Source organism: Triticum urartu, unplaced genomic scaffold (genome assembly GCF_056163025.1).
Source record: "Triticum urartu cultivar PI428250 unplaced genomic scaffold, HENAU_Tu73 scaffold2, whole genome shotgun sequence".
NCBI lineage: Eukaryota > Viridiplantae > Streptophyta > Magnoliopsida > Poales > Poaceae > Triticum > Triticum urartu.
Genome location: NW_028260368.1, coordinates 11,090,928 through 11,113,345, shown reverse-complemented (window position 1 = coordinate 11,113,345; position 22,418 = coordinate 11,090,928). Strand labels below are relative to the sequence as shown.

The 22,418-nt window shown below is 36.2% G+C and overlaps 2 non-coding genes across 2 annotated transcripts; both read left to right on the top strand.

Annotated features, from left to right (window-relative positions):
• Positions 1–18,887: 18,887 nt before the first annotated feature.
• TRNAP-UGG (transfer RNA proline (anticodon UGG)) lies at positions 18,888–18,961 on the top strand. The gene has a single exon. It is a non-coding gene; the product is annotated as a tRNA-Pro (tRNA).
• Positions 18,962–19,100: 139 nt separating this feature from the next.
• TRNAW-CCA (transfer RNA tryptophan (anticodon CCA)) lies at positions 19,101–19,174 on the top strand. Its single transcript has one exon. It is a non-coding gene; the product is annotated as a tRNA-Trp (tRNA).
• Positions 19,175–22,418: the final 3,244 nt, after the last annotated feature.

Below are 22,418 nucleotides of genomic sequence, written 5' to 3'. Positions count from 1 at the left end.
TATGAAAATTGGTTATTTACGATGTACGATGATCCCTGTTAAGCATCCATGGCTGAATGGTTAAAGCGCCCAACTCATAATTGGTAAATTTGCGGGTTCAATTCCTGCTGGATGCACACGAACGGGAACATTCCATAAGTCTATTGGAACTGGCTCTCTATCCATGGAATCTCATCCATCATCCATACATAACGAATTGGTATGGTATATTCATACCATAACATAAGAACAATAAGAACTCGAATTCTTATCGATACTGGAACTCAGAGCATAGGAGGGAAAGTCGATTTATGGATGGAATCAAATACGCAGTATTTACAGAAAAAAGTCTTCGTTTATTGGGAAAGAATCAATATACTTTTAATGTCGAATCGGGATTCACTAAGACAGAAATAAAGCATTGGGTCGAACTCTTCTTTGGTGTTAAGGTGGTAGCTGTGAATAGCCATCGACTACCTGGAAAAGGTAGAAGAATAGGACCTATTCTGGGCCATACAATGCATTACAGACGTATGATCATTACCCTTCAACCGGGTTATTCTATTCCACTTCTAGATAGAGAAAAAAACTAAAGGAGAATACTTAATAATACGGCGAAACATTTATACAAAACACCTATCCCGAGCACACGCAAGGGAACCGTAGACAGGCAAGTGAAATCCAATCCACGAAATAATTTGATCCATGGACGGCACCGTTGTGGTAAAGGTCGTAATTCCAGAGGAATCATTACCGCAAGGCATAGAGGGGGAGGTCATAAGCGCCTATACCGTAAAATAGATTTTCGACGGAATCAAAAAGACATATCTGGTAGAATCGTAACCATAGAATACGACCCTAATCGAAATGCATACATTTGTCTCATACACTATGGGGATGGTGAGAAGAGATATATTTTACATCCCAGAGGGGCTATAATTGGAGATACTATTGTTTCTGGTACAAAAGTTCCTATATCAATGGGAAATGCCCTACCTTTGAGTGCGGTTTGAACTATTGATTTACGTAATTGGAAGTAACCAATTAGGTTTACGACGAAACCTAGAAATCGATCACTGATCCAATTTGACTACCTCTACGGGATAGACCTCAACAGAAAACTGTTGAGTAACGGCAGCAAGTGATTGAGTTCAGTAGTTCCTCATAGAAAATTATTGGCTCTAGAGATATGGTAATATGGAGAAGACAAAATTGTTTGAAGCACGCACAGAACCGGAAGCGCCCCTTGTTTCAAAGAGAGGAGGACGGGTTATTCACATTTAATTTGATGGTCAGAGGCAAATTGAAAGCTAAGCAGTGGTAATTAAGACCCCCGGGGGAAAATAGGGATGTCTCCTACGTTACCCATAATATGTGGAAGTATCGACGTAATTTCATAGAGTCATTCGATCTGAATGCTACATGAAGAACATAAGCCAGATGACGGAACGCAGAGACCTAGGATGTAGAAGATCATAACATGAGCGATTCGGCAGATTTGGATTCCTTTCCTATATATCCACTCATGTGGTACTTCATCATATGATTCATATAAGATCCATCTGTCTAGAGATCGTCATATACATCTAGAAAGCCGTATGCTTTGGAAGAAGCTTGTACAGTTTGGGAAGGGGTTTTTTGAGAGAAAAGAAGAATCTACTTCAACCGATATGCCCTTAGGCACGGCCATGCATAACATAGAAATCACACGTGGAAGGGGTGGGCAATTAGCTAGAGCAGCAGGTGCTGTAGCGAAACTCATTGCAAAAGAGGGTAAATCGGCCACTTTAAGATTACCATCTGGGGAGGTCCGTTTAGTATCCCAAAACTGCTTAGCAACAGTCGGACAAGTGGGTAATGTTGGGGTGAACCAAAAAAGTTTGGGTAGAGCCGGATCTAAGTGTTGGCTAGGTAAACGCCCCGTAGTAAGAGGGGTAGTTATGAACCCTGTGGACCACCCCCATGGGGGCGGTGAAGGGAAAGCTCCCATTGGTAGAAAAAAACCCACAACCCCTTGGGGTTATCCTGCGCTTGGAAGAAGAACTAGGAAAAGGAAAAAATATAGCGATAGTTTTATTCTTCGTCGCCGTAAGTAAATACGTAACTAGGAATATGGAAAATTGCATTTTTGGAATTTGCAATAATGCGATGGGCGAACGACGGGAATTGAACCCGCGCATGGTGGATTCACAATCCACTGCCTTGATCCACTTGGCTACATCCGCCCCTTATCCAGCTAAAGGATTTTTTTCTTTTTTCCATTGATCATTATTCTATTTATTCTGACCTCCGTACTTCGATCGAGATATTGGACATAGAATGCCACTCTTTAAAAAGGAAAAAAGGAGTAATCAGCTGTGACACGAAAAAAAACGAATCCTTTTGTAGCTCATCATTTATTGGCAAAGATAGAAAAGGTCAATATGAAGGAGGAGAAAGAAACAATAGTAACGTGGTCCCGGGCATCTAGCATTCTACCCACAATGGTTGGCCATACAATCGCGATTCATAATGGAAAGGAACATATACCTATTTACATAACAAATCCTATGGTAGGTCGCAAATTGGGGGAATTCGTGCCTACTCGGCATTTCACGAGTTATGAAAATGCAAGAAAGGATACTAAATCTCGTCGTTAACTGAATTCTGAATAGAAAGATTAAGAAGAAAAAAAGATTCAAAATAAAGTAAAGGTAGGCGGGGAATAACCTTATTTATGACAAGTTTCAAACTAGTAAAGTATATCCCTAGGATAAAGAAGAAGAAAAGTGGGCTAAGGAAACTCGCAAGGAAAGTTCCAACCGATCGTCTACTTAAGTTCGAGAGAGTTTTCAAAGCACAAAAACGTATCCCTATGTCTGTTTTCAAAGCACAAAGAGTTCTTGACGAGATTCGCTGGCGTTACTACGAGGAAACTGTTATGATACTGAACCTCATGCCCTATCGAGCATCTTATCCCATCTTAAAGTTGGTTTATTCGGCAGCCGCAAATGCTACTCATTATAGGGATTTCGACAAAGCGAATTTATTTATTACTAAAGCCGAAGTCAGTAGGAGTACTATTATGAAGAAATTCAGACCTCGAGCTCGAGGACGTAGTTTCCCCATAAAAAAAAGCATGTGTCATATAACAATTGTACTAAATATAGTAAAGAAATCTAAATAACCTTTAGATCCATCTAAGATTTCGATTCCCAGTAAAAAAAATATAGAATAGAAAAATATGGGACAAAAAATAAATCCACTCGGTTTCAGACTTGGTACAACCCAAAAACACCATTCCTTTTGGTTCGCACAACCAAAAAATTATTCTGAAGGTCTACAGGAAGATAAAAAAATAAGGGATTGTATCAAGAACTATATACAAAAGAATAGGAAAAAGGGCTCGAATAGAAAAATAGAATCAGACTCAAGTTCCGAAGTAATTACACATAATAGAAAAATGGACTCAGGTTCAAGTTCCGAAGTAATTACACATATAGAAATCCAAAAAGAAATCGATACGATCCACGTCATAATCCATATTGGATTCCCAAATTTATTAAAGAAAAAAGGAGCAATCGAAGAATTAGAGAAAGATCTACAAAAGGAAATTAACTCTGTAAACCAGAGATTTAATATTTCTATCGAAAAAGTTAAAGAACCTTATAGACAGCCTAACATTCTTGCAGAATATATAGCTTTCCAATTAAAAAATAGAGTTTCATTCCGAAAGGCAATGAAAAAAGCCATTGAATTAACTAAAAAAGCAGATATAAGGGGAGTAAAAGTAAAAATTGCGGGTCGTCTCGGAGGAAAAGAAATTGCACGCGCCGAATCTATTAAAAAGGGTAGACTTCCCCTCCAAACAATTCGCGCTAAAATTGATTATTGCTGCTATCCAATTCGGACTATCTATGGAGTATTAGGTGTAAAAATTTGGATATTCGTAGACGAAGAATAAGTAATCTTGTCTTCGGATTCTGTCCATTGATAGAATAAAAAATGACAAGAGACTTTTTTCCTGAAATCCCTGCAAAAGAAGAAATTATACCTCTTTCTATAAGATTTAATGAAAATTGATAAATCATTTAATATAATTGCTATGCTTAGTGTGTGACTCGTTATTTTTTTCTTTTTTTTAAGAAAAAAACTTAGTAATTATAGAAAATTAACTAATAACCAACCTATTGCTTCGTATTGTCGAGATCCTAACTAAGAAACAGTCACTATATGAATAAATACCTCTATCATAACATAAATGAGTAGATGTGTCATATAGTTGTAGCAACTGCAATTTTTTCTCTAAAAAAGAAAAGGGATTCTAGGTTGTGAAGCAAAACTAAAGGGATGTGGATAAAGGGAGGGATGATAGAAAGAAGGAAGAGGAAATAAATAAGATATAGGATTCCACTATGTATGGTCTATGAATTACATCATAAAAGGCAATGTGATAAAGCATCAATATAATAAAAATAATAGAGAATTAAAAATTGTAACTTGAAACAAGAACTACAAATTTAAAGCAATAATAAAGAGCCGCCCGGGTTAATAAAACTGAGAAAATTAACTCGGAAAGAAATTTTTTGGAAGCTCCGTTGCGGGATTCAGACCTAACCATTCAAGGAGAAGCAGTGGGAACGACAGAACCTATGATTCCATAGGATTTTATTGAAAAGAATCCTAACACTTCATTGGGTGGGATGGCGGAACAAACCAAAAAAATTGTCTTATTTGGTAAGTTTATAAATTAACAAATAAGACAGGAAAGAGTAAATATTCGCCCGCGAAATTCTTATTGAATTAGAATACTTTACCGCGATTCAATAAGAGTAAAAATAAGGATTTTTTTAAGAAGGATTACATTATCTATAAATATAGAATTTAGATAAATATACACACACATCTGGATATATTCTAGATCTTCTTTTTTGACTATATATTATATTTTTCTGTTTTAACAAATTCAATATAAAAAAAACCGAACTTTTTCTATTATCTATTAATGTGTATCTATCCGTACCGTAATATTTTGGAATATTATGAATTAGAGAAATTTACATGCTTTCTGATTCCATTCGCGAGGAGCTGGATGAGAAGAAACTCTCATGTCCAGTTTTGCAGTAGAGATGGAACTAAGAAAGAGAACCATCGACTATAACCCCAAAAGAACCAGATTTCGCAAACAACATAGAGGAAGAATGAAAGGAAAATCCTGCCGAGGCAATCGTATTTGTTTTGGTAGATATGCTCTTCAAGCACTTGAACCCGCTTGGATCACGGCGAGACAGATAGAAGCAGGACGAAGAGCAATAACACGATATGCACGTCGTGGTGGAAAAATATGGGTACGTATATTTCCCGACAAACCGGTTACACTAAGACCCACGGAAACACGTATGGGCTCGGGAAAGGGGTCCCCCGAATATTGGGTATCCGTTGTTAAACCTGGTCGTATACTTTATGAAATGGGGGGAGTATCTGAAACTGTAGCTAGAGCAGCTATCTCCATAGCTGCCAGTAAAATGCCCATACGAAGTCAATTTATTCGATTAGAGATATAGAACCCTAAAAGGGGTATGGAAGATAAAAAAAAATGCTCGGTTTTTCTTTCTGGAAAGACAATATTTCTTTCATCCTTTTGCATTGAAATAACAAATTGAAATCAAAATAATATGATTCAACCTCAGACCCTTTTAAATGTAGCAGATAATAGTGGAGCTCGAAAATTGATGTGTATTCGAGTCATAGGAGCTGCTGGTAATCAGCGATATGCTCGTATTGGTGATGTTATTGTTGCTGTAATCAAAGACGCATTGCCCCAAATGCCTCTAGAAAGATCCGAAGTAATTCGAGCTGTAATTGTACGTACATGTAAAGAGTTCAAATGCGAAGACGGTATAATAATCCGCTATGATGACAATGCTGCGGTTATAATTGATCAAAAAGGCAATCCAAAAGGAACTCGAGTTTTTGGCGCGATTGCCGAGGAATTGAGAGAATTGAATTTTACCAAAATAGTTTCATTAGCTCCTGAAGTATTATAAATACTAGTAGGCGAAATTGAGACCAAAGAATTAATTTAGTAGATTGTGTTTTACGTATATGTTTTAAAATCCAAAATGAAAAAAAAAAAAAGAAAACATGTTGATTATAGAAAAATTAGGAGGAACCTAGAATTAGAGTCTTATGGGCAAGGACACTATTGCTGATTTACTAACCTCTATAAGAAATGCGGACATGAATAAAAAAGGAACAGTTCGAGTAGTATCTACAAATATTACCGAAAACATTGTTAAAATACTTCTACGAGAGGGTTTTATTGAAAGTGTTCGGAAACATCAGGAACGTAACAGATATTTCTTGGTTTCAACTTTGCGACATCAAAAGAGAAAGACTATAAAAGGAATATATAGAACAAGAACCTTTTTAAAGCGTATCAGCCGACCCGGCTTACGAATTTATACCAACTATCAAGGAATTCCTAAAGTTTTGGGTGGAATGGGAATTGCTATTCTTTCTACTTCTCGAGGAATAATGACAGATCGAGAAGCTCGACTAAACAGAATTGGGGGAGAAGTCTTATGTTATATATGGTAATCGCCCCGCCTATAGTGCTCGAATTCTATCTCGCCCTTCCTATTTTTAAAATAAAAATAGAAAAATAGGAGAAAAAAAATATGACAGAAAAAAAAAATAGGAGAGAAAAAAAAAACCCGAGAGAAGCAAAAGTAACTTTCGAAGGTTTAGTTACGGAAGCCCTACCCAATGGAATGTTCCGCGTTCGGCTAGAGAATGACACCATCATCCTAGGCTATATTTCAGGAAAGATACGGTCTAGTTCTATACGAATACTGATGGGGGATAGGGTCAAAATTGAAGTAAGTCGTTATGATTCAAGCAAGGGACGTATAATTTATAGACTTCCCCATAAGGATTCGAAGCGTATCGAAGACTCGAAGGATAGCGAAGATTTGAAGGATAGCGAAGATTTGAAGGATACCAAAGATTCAAAGGATTAGGTTTTTCTTTTTTTTTCTAGGGTAATAAATTCTAAGTTCTAAAATTCAAGCGAAGAGACTTATTTTTTCCAAAAGATTAGATTCATAGTTTAAAAAAGGATACGGAAATATGAAAATAAGAGCTTCCGTTCGTAAAATTTGTACAAAATGTCGACTGATTCGTAGGCGTGGACGAATTAGAGTCATTTGCTCTAATCCGAAGCATAAACAAAGACAGGGGTAATCTTTCGAAAAAGAACTTTACTTTCTAAAAAGTAAAAAAAAGTACCCGCGGAAATGTTCCAATTCCAAATAAAATAATTTCATTTAAAATAATTAAAGTAAAGGGTTTATTTTACCCTGAAACGGATATCTTTGTATCTTTTTTTCTTTTTTTTATTTCTAACTCATATTTATGAGATAATAAAATATGGCAAAAGCTATACCAAAAATTGGTTCACGTAAGAAAGTGCGTATTGGTTTACGTAGGAATGCACGTTTTAGTTTACGGAAGAGTGCACGTAGAATAACAAAAGGGGTTATTCATGTTCAAGCTAGTTTCAACAATACCATTATAACTGTTACAGACCCACAAGGTCGGGTGGTTTTTTGGTCCTCGGCCGGTACTTGTGGATTCAAAAGCTCAAGAAAAGCATCACCCTATGCTGGTCAAAGAACAGCAGTAGATGCTATTCGTACAGTAGGTTTGCAACGAGCAGAAGTTATGGTAAAGGGCGCTGGTAGTGGAAGAGATGCCGCATTACGAGCCATTGCTAAAAGTGGTGTGCGATTAAGTTGTATACGCGATGTAACACCTATGCCGCATAATGGATGTCGACCGCCTAAAAAAAGACGTCTGTAAAAGAATTAACCCGCTTTCAACTTTCATTTCAAGAGAAATAAACGATTCAATGATAAAATAATAATACTAGTCTATTATGGTTCGAGAGGAGGTAGCAGGATCCACTCAAACACTACAGTGGAAGTGTGTTGAATCAAGAGTAGATAGTAAGCGCCTTTATTATGGTCGTTTCATTCTGTCCCCGCTTAGAAAAGGTCAAGCGGACACCGTCGGTATTGCCTTGCGAAGAGCTTTACTTGGAGAAATAGAAGGAACATGTATCACACGTGCAAAATTTGGGAGCGTGCCGCACGAGTATTCTACAATAGCAGGTATTGAAGAATCCGTACAAGAAATTTTACTAAATTTGAAAGAAATTGTATTGAGAAGTAATCTCTATGGAGTTAGAGACGCATCCATTTGCGTCAAAGGTCCTAGATACATAACTGCTCAAGATATCATCTTACCGCCTTCCGTAGAAATCGTTGATACGGCACAACCTATAGCTAACTTGACAGAGCCCATTGATTTCTGTATTGATTTACAGATCAAGAGAGATCGTGGATATCAGACAGAACTCAGAAAGAACTATCAAGATGGAAGTTATCCTATAGATGCTGTATCCATGCCTGTTCGAAATGTGAATTATAGTATTTTTTCTTGTGGGAATGGAAATGAAAAACACGAGATACTTTTTCTAGAAATATGGACTAATGGAAGTTTAACCCCTAAGGAAGCACTTTATGAGGCTTCTCGTAATTTGATTGATTTATTTCTTCCTTTTCTACACGCGGAGGAAGAGGGCGCTAGTTTCGAAGAAAATAAAAACAGGTTTACTCCACCCCTTTTTACTTTTCAAAAAAGATTAACTAATCTAAAGAAAAACAAAAAAGGAATTCCATTGAATTGTATTTTTATTGATCAATTAGAATTGACTTCTAGAACGTATAATTGTCTAAAAAGGGCCAATATACATACACTATTGGACCTTTTGAGTAAGACTGAAGAAGATCTTCTGAGAATTGACAGTTTTCGTATGGAAGATAGAAAACATATATGGGACACTCTAGAGAAGCATCTCCCAATTGATTTACTTAAGAATAAACTCTCGTTTTAAATCCATTGCAATTTTTTTTCTTCTTCTTTTTCGAGTTAGAATAAAAAGAAAACAATTTAGCATCTTTGGTACAATCTATATTTTCGCGAAATGGATCATAATAAAATGGATTTTAGGTATCTAGGGAAGATTCACTTGGAAGTAACTATTTCCTAGATACCTATGGTACTTCACGGTTGAATGAATCAAAAAATATCTAAAAAAGACCTAAAGTTAATGATTTATCAATGGGTAATGTTGCTCCAATACCTAACCAAAGAGCTACTACAGTACCGATTAAAAAAACGGTCGTAGCTACTGGGCGGCGAAATGGATTTTGGAATTTATTGACATTCTCTAGAAAAGGTACTGTCAATAAGCCTGTTGGCACAGAAACCATTAAAAGAACGCCCAATAACTTATTGGGTACCGTACGGAGTATTTGAAACACGGGAAAGAAGTACCACTCGGGTAATATTTCCAGAGGAGTTGCAAACGGATCTGCCGGTTCACCAATCATTGATGGCTCGAGAACCGCTAAACCTACATTACATGCAATAGTACCTAGAATTACTACTGGAAAAATATATAAAAGATCGTTGGGCCATGCGGGTTCCCCGTAATAATTATGTCCCATCCCTTTAGCTAATTTAGCTCTTAATACAGGATCATTTAAGTCTGGTTTCTTTGTTATTGGGATAGGTGAACTCTTTAGGATCCATCCCCCAAAGGAACCGGACATGAGAATTTATCATCATCCGGCTCGAGCAAGAGTGAAAGAAATAAGACCGCGGAAGATCCTTAATAGAATTAAGGTTTATAATGACTCAATGACTCTAGGCAAGAAAAGCTTTATCAGATTCTCTTTTCCGAAGTTGCACCTACAACTACTCATTGAAAATAATCCTATTCTTATGGGTAAATGCTCAATATCCAAGTGGGCTTACAAATTTGATCATGATCAATTGCTTTGTGGATTGTCTCATGTCTCTTGATTAGTTGGTATTTATCCCCTCAATATCGCAAGTTTCTTACCTCCAAACAAAATATTTACTTGTTACTAATAAAAAATCAAAAAGTTTAGCCTACATTCTTCCTTAGATCCCTTCTTTTACTCCGATAGTATTGCGGATCACAATCGATGCAAAGAAAATGAATGCATTTCCATACTATAATAAAAAGGTAAGTGTAATAAATAGAGAACTGGATCATGTCACATGACTTATTCCATTTCTACTCTATGGGATCTTACGGAGCCTGTTCATGGATGACATGGTTGCGGTATGATCATAGAAGATATTCTCCTCAAGTGAACCAGCCTATCCTTCCTAGGTAGGGGACTTACATGTTGATTGGATGCGGAGACACCTTTGGTTGTGAATTCTAATGTGGCAGATCCAATTCTTTATCTGCATGGCCAAATCAATAATTCAAGTCACACACTCCCATAATCCGCCTTTTTTCTTTCGTAAAATTAACTTCAACTATTTGTATTGTATAAAAATACTTTGGAGTTGAAGAGAAGTATCCAAATGACATGTGTTATTTTACAATAACCCATGCTTGTAGCAATGAAATACCAAAACCTACCCGATATGATATATGATAATTATAATTCTCTATGATATGCCTTCCCTATAAAGGACCCGAAATACCTTGCTTACGTATCATTGGAAAGTGCATTAACATAAATACGGCAGTAAGCAGAGGCAGTACAAAGGTATGTAAACTATAAAAACGAGTCAAAGTGGATTGGCCCACACTAGCACTTCCGCGTAATAACTCCACTAAAGGCGATCCTATTACCGGAATGGCGTCAGGTACACCTGTCACAATTTTGACTGCCCAATAGCCAATTTGATCCCAAGGCAAAGAATAACCAGTTACACCAAATGATGCAGTCAAAACAGCCAAAACCACACCTGTGACCCAAGTTAATTCGCGGGGTTTTTTAAATCCCCCTGTGAGATACACACGAAATACATGCAGGATCATCATTAAAACCATCATACTTGCTGACCATCGATGAACTGATCGGATTAACCAACCAAAGTTGGCCTCGGTCATTATGTATTGAACCGAGGAAAAAGCCTCTGTAACGGTTGGTCGGTAGTAAAAAGTCATAGCAAAACCGGTAGCGACTTGTACTAGAAAACAAGTAAGTGTAATTCCCCCTAAACAATAAAATATGTTGACATGGGGAGGAACATATTTACTAGTTATATCATCTGCAATTGCCTGAATCTCAAGACGTTCCTCAAACCAATCATATACTTTATTGAGATAGGTAACTAACCCGAGTCCCCCTCTAAGAGCCGTATATGAAAATTTCATCTCGTACGGCTCAAGCAGAAACACAAAAATTTTCAACGAATATTAGAAAAAAGGTTCAAAACTTCATCAGCCACTGAATTGGGTCGATTTGCCTTGAAGATATCAAATAAGAAAAATCCGGAATATCTTCTTTGTGATGATAATGCCAAAAAATCTCAAGTTGGCGCGTCTTTCTTTCTTCCTTTCCCTTATGTTGGTCATTAGAGGCTTCTTGACTTTTCTCTTCCCTATAAAGGATTTGTTTTTTTATGCGTAATATAGAAATTATCTTGTTGAGATCCTATGAATCAGTTCAATTAAAACCTTAGATTCATACTAGAGCCACGATGATTTAGTCTCAAGCTAAACAAAAGGCAAGGGTTCTTCGAATAAGAACCGCTTGATAATCATTTATTGAATCAGTGTAATGACTCGACAAAATCGAGAGAAAAAAAGTTGTCTTTTGGGCAAACAAAATTGGAAGGAAGAAAATTTCTTTTTTATTTTTATTTAAGAACTACTTGAATTTTTCAGTCTGGTTGCGAGGTCTTAATAGTGAGTATGAATCATAGTTCCATTTTTTTTTGATCCACTCTATCTATTTCGTGTTCCAGATACTAGAATAAATAATATCTGACGAATTAGAATCATCTTGATAGAGATAACAGGCCCTTTCTATGTATTATCAATAGGATCAATTCTAACAAGTCACACACTCATATTCCAGAGATACCGAAACAAAAAAATTCCGCGGTCGAACTACCATAATATCTAGAAATGTAGATCTTAAACTAGAAAGGCTTTTTTGGATGGAAAAACTCTGACTTCCTAGTTTTAGTTAGTAGAAACCTAATTGGTTAAAATTCCGTCCAGTAAAACGGAAGAATTATAAATTTCTAAAATGATAGATAGGAATATAGCGAATAAAGCCATTGCGATCCCCATAAAAGGAGTAGTCCCCCAACCCGGGGCGACTTTCCCATATTCCGAATTCAAGGGTTTCAGTAAACTACCTGCACCAGTTCGTTTTGGCCTAGGTTTAGAACTATCTTCAACGGTTTGTGTAGCCATAAATTCTATTTAATCATTGGTGTTGACTTTGTATACTATTCCGTTGTAGTTGTAAATACACGATCTTTTCGTAGATCCATTGTAATCTTGAAATTCTATAAAAATGGAAACAGCAACTTTAGTCGCCATCTCCATATCTGGTTTACTTGTAAGCTTTACTGGGTATGCCTTATATACCGCGTTTGGGCAACCCTCTCAACAATTAAGAGATCCATTCGAAGAACACGGAGACTAATTTAAGTAAGAAGTCTCCCAGATAGGGGGACTTCTTACTTAAATGAAATTATTTTATTCTTTTAGTTGGAGTTGGTGGAACCTTAGGTGGTTCTCGGAAGAAGATAGCGAAAAAAATTATCCCTAAAGTCGAAACTAAAAGGAACGTATAAACCAATGCTTCCATAGATTCGATCCTGGTTTATTTACAATTATAACTTCCACACCTATTCATTTGTCATTTGGGATAATTTCCCATATAAAGAAAGAAAAAGAGTCAAAGAAAGGATGGGAGATGTTTCCCATGTCAAATCAAAAAAGAGAGGTGAAAGATACTATAACAATGTGTATCAAACTGCCTGTTTCCTTGTAGTTGGATCTCCCACTTTTTGGAATGTTCCAAATTCCACTTGAGCATCCAAATCTGGATCAATACCAGCAAAAACATCTCGGAACAATGTTCTAGCGCCATGCCAAATGTGTCCGAAAAAGAAGAGCAAAGCAAAGGTAGCATGACCAAAAGTGAACCAACCCCTTGGACTGCTGCGAAAAACACCATCAGATTTCAAAGTAGCCCGGTCTAATTCAAAAATTTCCCCTAATTGAGAACGCCTCGCATATTTTTTTACAGTAGCAGGATCAGAATAACTTACTCCATTAAGTTCGCCACCATAGAACTCCACCGTTACACCTACTTGTTCAACACTATATTTGGATTCTGCTCTTCTAAAAGGAACGTCTGCTCTAACAATTCCCTCCTCATCTACCAAAACAACCGGAAATGTTTCAAAAAAAGTAGGCATACGGCGTACAAAAAGCTCACGTCCTTCTTTATCTCTAAAGACGGGATGTCCTAACCATCCAACAGCTATTCCATCCCCATTGTCCATTGAGCCTGCTCTGAATAATCCCCCTTTTGCCGGATTATTACCAATATAATCATAAAAGGCTAATTTTTCGGGAATTTTAGACCAAGCTTCTGATAAACTAAGATTTTCGGCTAAACCATTGCTAACTCTTCGATATATTTCTTGCTGAAAGTATCCCTGATCCCACTGATAACGAGTAGGCCCAAATAATTCGATTGGGGTCGTTGCTGACCCATACCACATAGTTCCAGCAACTACGAAAGCTGCAAAAAAAACAGCAGCGATACTACTGGAAAGTACAGTTTCAATATTGCCCATACGTAATCCTTTATATAGACGTTGAGGCGGACGGACACTAAGATGGAATAAGCCCGCTAATATACCCAATGTACCCGCAGCAATATGATGAGAAGCTATTCCCCCCGGAACAAAAGGATCAAAACCTTCTGCACCCCACGCTGGATTTACAGCTTGTACTTTTCCAGTTAGTCCATAAGGATCGGATACCCATATCCCAGGACCATACAAACCCGTTACATGAAATGCCCCAAAGCCAAAGCAAGCCACCCCTGCAAGAAATAAATGAATTCCAAAGATCTTGGGCAAATCCAAAGAGGGTTTTCCCGTCCGCTCATCAGAGAATATTTCTAGGTCCCAATATACCCAATGCCAGATCGCTGCCAAGAAACACAAGCCAGAAAACACAATATGCGTACCTGCCACACCTTCATAACTCCAAATACCCGGATTTGTTACAGTTCCTCCTGAAATACTCCAACCACCCCACGAATCCGTTATTCCTAAACGAGTCATGAAGGGAATTACGAACATACCTTGTCTCCACATTGGATCCAGAACAGGATCAGAGGGATCAAAAACTGCTAATTCGTATAAAGCCATTGAGCCAGCCCAACCAGAAACTAGAGCTGTGTGCATTATATGCACCGCAAGCAATCGACCCGGATCATTCAATACGACAGTATGAACACGATACCAAGGCAAACCCATGGAAATACCCCTTTAGCAAAGAAAAATAGACACGATGTCGCTTTATTTTATCGCATTGAAAAAGACTATCCATATCCTATGTACCTAACCCTTCTAGGGGATTCTGTGTCAGAAAGCGCGAATATTTATTTCATTCCATTAAAAATAAGAAGCCAATTCTGTTCATAAGAAGAAAGAGAAGCAGATCTATTCTATACTCGATAAGTGCCAATATGCAATGGGTAACTTGGCCAATTTGGAAAAAACGAAGAATAGATCGCTACCCCTCTTTGTTTAGCATTCAAATCACCCATTCCCTTTTCTTTATTCAATCTGTCTTACATTCCTTATATGTATAACCTTTCAATCTACGTATTAATAGAATCTATAATATTCATATAGAATAAGAATAAAAATTAAGACAATAAACTGCGGATTCTTTCTTTCTGTTCCATTCTTACGTTTCCATATTAAAGTGTGGTTTTCTTACTTAAATTTAATAATATTAATCTAATATGCCCATTGGTGTTCCAAAAGTACCTTACCGGATTCCTGGAGATGAAGAAGCGACTTGGGTTGACTTATACAATGTTATGTATCGAGAAAGGACACTTTTTTTAGGTCAAGAGATTCGTTGCGAGATCACGAATCATATTACAGGTCTCATGGTATATCTGAGTATAGAAGATGGAATTAGTGATATTTTTTTGTTTATAAACTCCCCAGGCGGGTGGCTAATCTCAGGAATGGCTATTTTTGATACGATGCAAACGGTGACACCAGATATATATACAATATGCCTCGGAATAGCCGCCTCCATGGCGTCCTTCATTCTGCTTGGAGGAGAACCCACCAAGCGTATAGCATTCCCTCACGCGAGGATTATGCTTCACCAACCTGCTAGTGCTTATTATCGGGCAAGGACACCAGAATTTTTACTAGAAGTAGAAGAGTTACACAAAGTTCGCGAAATGATCACAAGGGTTTATGCAGTAAGAACAGGCAAGCCTTTTTGGGTTGTATCCGAAGACATGGAAAGGGATGTTTTTATGTCAGCAGACGAAGCCAAAGCTTATGGACTTGTCGATATTGTAGGGGATGAAATGATTGACAAGCACTGCGATACTGATCCAGTGTGGTTTCCAGAAATGTTTAAGGATTGGTAGTGTCCGGATTTCTTGTAAAGTTATTTCACAGCTAAATTCGTGTTTTCCTCGATTTAATAGAAAATAGAAAGACTTCATGATGAGCAATCATCAGGTTAAGATGGATCTAAACCAATCCATTTTTTTCTATATACATACAACATGCCGACGGTTAAACAACTTATTAGAAACGCAAGACAGCCAATACGAAATGCTCGAAAAACGGCCGCGCTTAAAGGATGCCCTCAGCGTCGAGGAACATGTGCTAGGGTGTATGTGCGACTCGTTCAGATCATGACTTCAAACAAATATAAAAAAAATTGAAGTATCCATGATTAGTACCAATGAATAGGATATAGCTTCTCTATCCTAGATTTCTATGGTATATGGAATTTATGGTTTCCTTTGGTGCAAATCCAATTATCTAAATTGGAAATAAGAAGCAATTCTCCCATTGGTAGCAAATGGTTATCCATTAAGCGGAGGAAATAGTAATAAAAAGAAAAAGGCTTATGCTCCTTTATCTTAAAAGAACGGACTAACAGGGTCAGCTACTTAGCCAACTTTCATAATTAAATACCGTCACTGTATGGATAACTCTTATTGTGAAAAGAGCTATTTACTCTATAATGGATAGGTAGAGCCAAAGAATGTGGACTATACAAGTTCGCAATACCTTTTGATGAAAGAAAGGGCTCCGGTGTATAGAGAGGGCCTCACCGTTTAAAAGGGAACCATAGAAACGATGGAACCCACTATTTTTTTTAGTATTATTAGAATGAATTTGTTATTTCGTATAGAAATAACTGAACGGAGTGGAATAAAAAATCGTGGTTGGGAAGGTTACTATAGCAAAAGCCATTGGAATTAATATTTTATATATCGGAATAATTAGTTTTGTTATTAATGAGAAAAAGGGTGGCTAAAAGAAGAGAAATCATTAGTTATTCATTAAGGTTAATTTGATTCAATGACCAGAGTTCCGCGAGGATATATAGCCCGGAGACGACGAACAAAAATGCGTTCATTTGCCTCAAACTTTAGAGGGGCTCATTTAAGACTTAATCGAATGATTACCCAACAGGTAAAAAGAGCTTTTGTTTCCTCTCATCGAGATAGAGGTAGGCAAAAGAGGGATTTTCGTCGTTTGTGGATCACTCGGATAAACGCAGCAACGCGGGTATATAAAGTATTCGATAGTTATAGTAAATTAATACACAACCTGTACAAGAAGAAATTGATTCTTAATCGTAAAATGCTTGCACAAGTAGCTGTATCAAATCCAAATAATCTTTACACGATTTCCAATAAAATAAAGATCATCAATTAAAGGTATAAATAAAGTAATATACTGGAATAATAAAAGATGAATTCCCGGAGAGGGAACTCCGGGAAGATACAATAAATTAAGATTAAGTGGTAGGAATCAACGAGCTGGATTACTTTCTTTATAATATATATAGGTCTGGCCCTTTCGAATTCGAATAAAACATCAACAATCGGAACTTAAGTTCCGGTTGTTGTTTCTTAAATTTTGGTTGTTGTTTCTTAAGTTTCGATTGGAATTGTACTTTTGCGTTAATTGAGGAATATGTCTATTTTTTCTGGGTCTAGAACCTGTAATTATTGAAATTGACTGGGCTTGAAATTGCTTTTCGTTCTCATAGTTACGAAACGGTAAGAAAGATAAAATACGAGCCTGTTTTATAGCAAGAGTAATTAATCGTTGTTGTTTCAAGGTTAATCTATTTATTCGTCTCGATAATATTTTTCCTTGTTCACTAATAAATCTATTAATTAAACTCATGTTTCTATAATCAATTCGATCTCCCGGGCCAATCCGGGGACGCCTACGAAAAGGTTGTTTAGATTTACGAAAAGGTTGCTTGAATTTACGAAAAGTTTGCTTGGATTTACGAAAGGGTTGCTTGGATTTATTAAAAGTTTGCTTGGATTTACTAAAGGGTTGCTTAGATTTAAGAAAAGGTTGTTTAGATGTATACATGATTTATTCCTTATTTAAAATTTGAAAATTTGAAAATTCACTTCTTTATTTTATTAATTTAGGATCCAGAAGAAGTAGTTTTTCTTTGATCCATATCTTATTTGATTCATATTATAGTATATGAATACCCTCTATACATATGAAATAATATCTACCGGAAATCAGATGAGTTGATTTGTATTTTGTATTCTATACTATGTTTTCTTTATATATTAAATATGAAGTTCTTACTCTTTCTGTTGTTTGGAAAGATCAAACACCGATGTTCCTATTTCTTTATTTCGTGATGAGTCGTATGCTTGCGACAATAACGACAAAATTTTTTGAATTCTAATTGTCCGGGTGTATTGTGGCGATTCTTTTGAGTACTATATCTAGAAATCCCCGTCGATTCCTCATTGGCACCTTTTCGAACACAACTGATGCATTCCAAAATAACTCTGATTCTAACATCTTTTCCCTTGGCCATGAACCTCCTTTTCTTTTTGGATTGACTTAACTTAATTCTTCTACTTATTCTTTTATTCTTCTATTTTGAATCCGAAGAAGAAGAATAAAATTCATTAGAATAATTTTTTTTTATTCTTTAATTAAGTAATAAAAAATAGAGAAATAATTAAAGAATACAATCCTTGTCGAATTAGCAAAGATTTTGGTTCGAAATCCTTTCATTTAATTAGCCAGCCCCGCCTTTTCTATGCTCTGATTTCTGAGGCCTTATTTAGCTTGGGTACCCCTTTAAATTGAATTTCTATTTTCAAAAATGGGGTTTACCAAATTTTTAATGACTCTGAGGTTCAACCCAATCCATCTTTTCTTTCTTTTTCCTTCCGATACTAAAAAAAGATTGAAAAGGATCAAATTTTGTCATATCACGAAGAAATCTATCCCTCCCATAGCAATAACTAGAATTAAAAAAAAGGGAATGACAAAGCATCTGGGAATAAACGATTAATTTCTATCAATAAACCTGCTAAAGCACCAAACCATAGAGTACTTAGCACGGGTGCTACAGAGAGATATGTTTTTATATCCCGCATTGAAAATCCTCCTTCCTTGTTGGAATACATATATGATCATAAACTCTTGCCCAAGATTGTTATGCTATATATAAAATGAACCATATCGACGAAATTTTCCTATCCCTAAAAAAGAAAAAGATGACCCCTTCTTCCTATATATTACCAAGGAAAAGTAATCCTTCTTTTATAGGCGAAATTATATTGGATTTTATATGTATATAATTCCTTAATTATATGAGACCAAAAAGAAGAAATGACACGAGGGTTCTATATATAGATAGAGAAAGAAAGAAGAAGAAAATTATGATGTGGAAAAGAAGACAGGAATTGTGTACAATGGCATTGTACAACAATTTAATTTGGAAAAGGGATGTAGCGCAGCTTGGTAGCGCGTTTGTTTTGGGTACAAAATGTCACAGGTTCAAATCCTGTCATCCCTACCTATTACTTCTTTCTTCTTTATAGGCAGTAGCGACGAGATCAATTAAAGTAAAGTGGGTATAACTTGAATTTGTGGAGACTATACGTACGTGAGATACATTAGGAATAGAAAAAGATTTTCTTTTTGAATGAATGAAAGCGCTCTTAGTTCAGTTCGGTAGAACGCGGGTCTCCAAAACCCGATGTCGTAGGTTCAAATCCTACAGAGCGTGATTCCATCTATTTTATGTCGAAGCAGAGTAAAATAACTTAACAAAATTGAATTGTAACTCCAATTTCAATTTGACCTCCTCTCTGGTCTGGAGGAGGTCAATCAAAAAAAAAAAATGACTCAATCAAAGATCCAACTGATCCCCACGCCTGTATTGCAAATACGCAGTCACGAATAATCCCGCTAAAGTAATAGGAATTAGGCCTAAGACGATTCCAAATAGAAAAACTTCAATCATTTCGATTTGTTCGAGGGGATAAAAAAAGAGGTACGATCTATCCCTAAATAGTACTCTAAATTATCCACGAATCTCAATGACCAAGAAAAGAATTCCTAATTAGTCTGGAAAAGAGTCGTAGAATGCCAGGAATCCCAAAGAAAGATTTTTCTTTTCTGAATTATAATTATTCAGTCAATTCAAATAAGGCGTATCTTGTTCAAGCCAATAAATAGAGCTGGGGTTATAGTTAAAGCAGCCAGTAGAAAACCAAAATAACTAGTTAAAGTAAGCATGAAAGAGTTAAATTCCATTTATTTTTTTTTACTACACTACATATGTTGGTAAAGCATTTACCTAAGTTATGGAAAATTCATAATTCATCAGTTATTTTAGATAATACTAAAAAACAAGATAGAGTAAGATACAGAAGTGTAAAAGAAAGTGGATTCATCAGATGATACATGAGTCCCTAATTCCGAATCAAGAGATTTGTTGTGGAATTTGTCAATTGAGTAAAGTAATAATATTAAGAACTAGATCATCTAACCCCATTGAATGAAAAAAAGAAATTCAATTTTCAGGGAAATTTTTGAATAAGAGATAAATAAACAATTGAATTTGAAAAAAAAAACTTCTTTCTATTTTGGATAATTTCTTTTTCAATAGGACCCTCTTTTTGGAGTGAACGATCGAATATTCCCCTATTCCTTCTTATTTTAACTGATTGTATTCCATATGGAATAAGAGGAGAACAAAAGCATTCCACGACCTGCCAAGGGGCTGTTAAAAAAAAAAAAAAAAGAAAGCTCTTCCTTGAATTTACTTTATTTTTATTCCTTTTTCGAACTCCAACCAAAGTAGATTCGAAGACGAGTCACTTCAATTATCCTTTTAAGTTCTATTCTATCTTCTGTCTTTCCCTATTTCATCTCGTAAAGTTCCGCGCTCGCAGTTTGGTCAAGAAAGTTAGACCTAATCCAACAAACAATACAAGGATGAATTACGAATTATGAAAGGATAGATTTCACATATACTTGTCCTTGTATTGTGTCAGTATGAGAATATCCTTCCTAAATTATTTATCCAAACCTATTGATCATTAACTTAGATTTTCCCAAGATTTTGGCTGCTATTCCGAATTACTCTATTATTCCGAAGCCAATGAAAAGTAAGTAGAACCTACAAAAATGGGGTTTTCTATTGATGCCTTGAATAACATATAGCTTACCTATAGACAAAAAAAAAATAAAAAAGTAATTATGTTTCGGAACCAGGCAAAACCAGATTGCTGTGCCATAGGAAGGATAGCTATACTAATTCGGTATACTCAAAATACACCTTTGGTACAAAATTGACAATCTCACAAGGATGAAATATCAGTAATTTTCTATTTACTGGTCGATCCCATCTTTTACGGAATCAATTCCTTTTTTGAATGTACAAAAATTTTGGGAGTTCAGCATGTCTGGAAGCACGGGAGAACGTTCTTTTGCTGATATTATTACCAGTATTCGATACTGGGTTATTCATAGCATTACTATACCTTCCCTATTCATTGCGGGTTGGTTATTTGTCAGTACGGGTTTAGCTTATGACGTGTTTGGAAGTCCTAGGCCAAACGAGTATTTCACGGAAAGCCGACAAGGAATTCCGTTAATAACCGACCGTTTTGATTCTTTAGAACAACTCGATGAATTTAGTAGATCCTTTTAGGAGGCCCTCAATGACCATAGATCGAACCTATCCTATTTTTACAGTGCGATGGCTGGCTATTCACGGACTAGCTGTACCTACTGTTTTTTTCTTGGGATCAATATCAGCAATGCAGTTCATCCAACGATAAAACAAATTCCAACTATAGAACTATGACACAATCAAACCCGAATGAACAAAATGTTGAATTGAATCGTACCAGTCTATACTGGGGTTTATTACTCATTTTTGTACTTGCTGTTTTATTTTCCAATTACTTCTTCAATTGAGAGAAAGAAAGAGACTAATAAGAATTCTCTTATCCCATTTGGAAGGATACCATCCTTATAACTACCCATGACTGTTTTTGTCTCTAGCATGACCAATTGATAAAATGTGGAGGAAAGTAGGGGAAATGGCCGATACTACTGGAAGAATTCCTCTTTGGCTGATAGGTACTGTAGCTGGTATTGCTGTGATTGGTTTAGTAGGTGTTTTCTTTTATGGTTCATATTCTGGATTGGGTTCATCTCTATAGTAATCGGAGGGACCAGATTGTAAACATGAAAAAGTAGGAGCTTAGCGGGTCCTTACCCCCCTTTATCTGATTAGAGCGGAAAGGACCCGCGGAATTTTTATTTTACTCTTATAACGCGAATTGAATCTATTCGATTCACTCTTATGAAGCAACAAGAAAAAGAGATCACTCGAGGATCCAATATCTTATTCCACGAAGGAAGTATCCTGAAAATCCTTGATTTAGTTTCGAGTAATAAACTAATAAAACCTTAATCAAAACTATTCAACTAGCCTAAAAATAAAAAAACCTTCAATGGAAGAGTTTACTTTTTTTTTGCAAAATTTCTGTAAATTTGAAGTTGAACTTAATTAAACAAGCCAAGCAATTTGCTCACAATCACAAGAAATTTTTCCCCCGCCATATTTTCTTCCCCTCTGTTTGTCCACTACCTCGGCTAAACCTAAGCAAAAGAAAAAGAGGTCCAAGAGACAGACCCGAATAAAGAAGAAATAGTAATCTTTGACGAATTAGGAAGAAAAAGGATTCTTATTTTGATACAAGAAGAATCGGCACAAGAAAAAGGCTTTTTCTTGTGCCGAATAGACGATTAAGAAGACCTGCAATCCCTCCGAAAAAGAAGAAATTTTAATTTGATTGTTCTCGCCTTTGCCTTGGATTCTCTTCTTTTGCATGGGATATAAATAAGGAATTCCAGACATCTCATAAACAAAAAGCAGTCTAAACAAAAAAAGGATTTCCAAAATAGATCATAGATAATTCTAGCAATTGCCAATAAATCGAGGCTTTTTACCA